Raw genomic sequence first — 4,138 nt, forward strand, 5'->3', positions numbered from 1 at the left:
TAAACATGAAGACTGATCATAAGGATGTGTAAAACATGAAGACTAGACTAACTATAAGGATGTGTAAAAATGAAGACTGATCATAAGGATGTGTAAAAAAACATCGAGAGACTCGATCACGAGGATGTGTAAACTACATGCAAGAGCTGAATCCATTGTTCTGCTTCAAGGATTTGCTGAATCAGGGATGAACGAGCGACTGGTGTAAAACATGAAGACTGAGTCATACAGAGGTTGTGTAAAACATGAAGACTGACACGAGGATGTGTAAACATAAAGACTGATCAAAGTGAAACATGAAGACGACACGAGGATGTGTAAAACATGAAGGACTGACCACGAGATGTGTAAAACATGAAGGACTGAACACGCAGGACGTGTGTAAAACATGAAGACTGAACATCACGAGGAGTAGTGTAAAACATGAAGGACTGACAACGAGGATGTGTGTAAAACATGAAGACTGATCACGAGAGGTTAAAACATGAAGGCTGACACGAGATGTGTAAAACATGTGTATAGGCTGACACGAGGATGTTGTAAAACATGAAGACTGATCACGAGGAGTGTGTAAAAATGAAGACTGATCACAATGCTGTAAAACATGAAGCTGACCACGCAGGATGTGTAAAACATGAAGACTGATCACGAGGATGTGTAAAACATGAAGGCTGACCACGAGGATGCGTAGCCATACAATCAACCGTGTTCTTTAAACAAAAAAAGGTACAGTAGACTGGTATTTGTTTTGCTACACAATGGAGCATTGAGATGGGCTGTTAGCAAAGATGTGAGAAGTTTGAGGGGGGCTTGAGTTGTAGACAGTATAGCCGTGTATTGTTGTGTAAGAGCACCTTCAGTTGTGCTGTTCAGTAGACAAGCACTGCCAACTATACAGTGAAAGGCTAGAACAGTGTACTAACAGCCTCTCTCCCCTATGCCAAAGAACTGACTGCAAAGGTGGGAAAAGTGTGATGAGCTCTTGCCTTGTTGACAGTTTAGTGTGTTGGTGATTTTGTTTTCTCAAGAGGGTATTGCGCTTTCATAAATACTGTTGGCTGTGCAGGTAGCCTAGTGGTTCGAGCATTGGGCCAGTAACCAAAAGGTTGCTGGATCTAATCCCTGAGCTGACAAGGTAAAAATCTATCGTTCTGCCCCTGAGCAAAGGCAGTTAACCCACTGTTCCCCGGGCGCCGAAGACGTGGATGTCGATTATGGCAGCCCCCCGCACCTCTCTGATTCAGACGGGTTGGGTTAAATGCAGAAGACACATTTCAGTTGAATGCATTCAGTTGTACAACTGACTAGGTTTCCTCCTATCCCTGTCCTGCCTTGTTTAAAAGTCAGATGATGTTGCGCTTGAGCTTATTGCAGGCTGAAAGCTTTCATCCAATGTGTCTACAAGCTCTGTACTACTAACGCTGGTGTCAAGATCATCATCAACAACAGCAGGATTAGTAGTCGGTGATTAGCCAACATTTGACTACTTTGTCCCCATCAATACACACTCAAACAAGGTACTATATCCACCCACACCCCTCATATCAATAGATCATGCATTCTAACCTTCACACACAATACCCATCCCCAACAGACACCAGTCAGTCACCAACACCATCCCCTCCTTACTAATACCTCCCTTTCTCCAATTTAGACTTCAAGCCTGGCAAGAACAGAGAAAACTACAAGTAGAAGTTGTAGCCTACTTGTAAACACACCAACCATGACAGCAAGACACGGACCATGTTTATGCTCCAGTATATTGATTCGTCATTTAGTCGATTTTAGTAAGATTTTAGAAAGTGTCTTACGCTAGTTACTGGTGCTGAGCTTGATGTTGATGGGATAGGGCACTAAATAGAACACATAGTCACGTTGACCTCTGCGGTAGGTAGTTAGCTAGTTTGCTAACGGTTCGCTAACGTAACCTAACAAAGCTAACGTTAGCTTGCAAAGTTACAATTCACATCGCCACATAGCAGCTGACTAACTAAGGTAAACTCACCCCATTCCGTACAAATGTGTGTAACCGCGACATTCAAACGAGGCTACAAAGAAAACTAATGGGACTGTAGCGACTGTGTTGACTTCAAAATCGGGGGTGTGAACTAGGTTTCTATTCAAGCGTTGATCGACATGGTAATGGCTCTATAGTATTGGAGAAAAGTTGAAAAAACGGACCCTCCGTTACATCTTGACTTGTCATGTCGTAATGTGCAGCACGCATAAAGCAACTATTTCTGTCTTACAATCTCTCTCCACCAGGTGTAGCACTTCTCTCATCGTTTAAAAACAAGAAATGGACAGTGACGGGGGTACTGGGGGGATACCTAGTCATTTTTTTAGTCATCAATTTTCCCACACGACATCTGTTCTTCTCACTATCACGCATTAGTTTAGCTTCCCCACCCGCCATTTTTAAAAAGACCCGACGGGGCTCATTGCCTGCTTGAATTATGCAGAAACGGGCAGTGTTTAGGTCATGTAATTGATTTTGTTGGAAAGGGGAGAAATTGTGCTTTACAATGGTATTGACATTACAGTTGATCTGGAAGTATTACGTTTTTGGGGCGCTAAAATAAGGGCAATTGTACGGACCAAGACGATGTACGAGTTTACGTGAGTTTACGTTACATTGATATGCTTTGGAATGTCTAGCCAGCATATTATGAAAGCGAGCTAGCTAGATTTTGGTTCAGCCAAACAAATGTAGTTTGCTAGCTAGCTCGCTAGCTAACGTTAGTTATCCATGTAAAGTTAGCTACGTTACCTCAGCTTGACTTATTTTCTGCTGCTCTGATGCCTTCCTCTTTGAAGTGAAGGGGAAAATCTATGGAATAGCAACACTTTTCAACATTTGACGACATGGCAAGGCCATCAGTTGAGACAGCCCCATCTGTTTTGAAACCCTCTGGCTGACAGTGCTGGCTACAAACACAGACATTTTGATATTTCTCACATCAACTGGATACACATCCATGGGGCAGTACTATGTCCTGAAATCGCTATGAATTCTGGATATTGTGGTATGCTTATAACCTGGAAATGTAGCTGTCTCGTTTCTACTGGTGAAATGCAGGAACGCTCGTATTTGCATGTTGTGAGGAAATTCTACATTTTATGACACATATGATATGTTAATAACATATTAATGGGCATATATAGTGAAATAGAGCAGCGGTGAAATTTCCCTTTAAGCCAATCACAGTCCCACCAATTGCAGTCTGACCGTGGATCACCAGTGGGGTCATCTTTACATATGCTAGCCTGCCCTGTTGCCTTATGGGTAGATGAATGTGCTCAACTCCAGAAAGTGTGACTCAGCCAACACGCCGAGTCATCACTCTAACATGGCTGATCTCTATGGAGGTGTGTGTGTGAACGTGTGCGTGTGCAGGCATGTGTGTGTCTGTGTCTATCAAAATCTGTATCAGTCCGTCGATATCTGAGGATGATGCCTTTCCTTCACATTGTGTGTATGATTTTGTCATTTGGGTTTGTGCGGTGTGCTGCTACTATAAACATGTAAGTGTGTGTGTCCTGGCAGGGGAGTGGCTAGCAGGGCCGGAGTGATTGAGATATAGAGCATTAGCTGGTGTCAGGAGTAAATGAGAGGCCAGATCTGTTTTATAATCAGAGCACAAGCAGCGTGTTAGAGGAATTAGGGCGACAGCTGCTGGGAGCTTTTTATTTCTCTCTCTCTCTCTCTCTCTCTCTCTCTCTCTCTCTCTCTCTCTGCTATCCGATTCCTCACCAACAATCTCTCTCCGTCGTCTCTCTCCTCTCTCTTCTTCAGCCAGAGACAGGCAGAGCCAACTTAGGGACCACCTCTTTTTACTGGAGCCACCCGTCAACACACCGAGTTGTGTTGGTGTGGTGTGTGTGTTCTGTTCCACACCATTTGCATGGCACACACTTACTGGTATCACACCCACACACATATTAAGCAGCTAGAAGCTAATACGCATGTGGCAATGGACGTCACACACACCATGCCGATACGCACAAACTGCCGAAAACAACCCACAGTATACCGGGTCTGCTGGTTACACTGAAGCCTAGGCCTCCACCTCTGACATTTTAATGACAAGTGGCCCCAGGTTTGGAGTTAGTTTTTTGTTTTATGTTAGCAGTAAAT

This window comes from Salvelinus sp. IW2-2015, unplaced genomic scaffold (assembly GCF_002910315.2).
Source record: "Salvelinus sp. IW2-2015 unplaced genomic scaffold, ASM291031v2 Un_scaffold351, whole genome shotgun sequence".
NCBI classification, from domain to species: Eukaryota; Metazoa; Chordata; class Actinopteri; order Salmoniformes; family Salmonidae; genus Salvelinus; species Salvelinus sp. IW2-2015.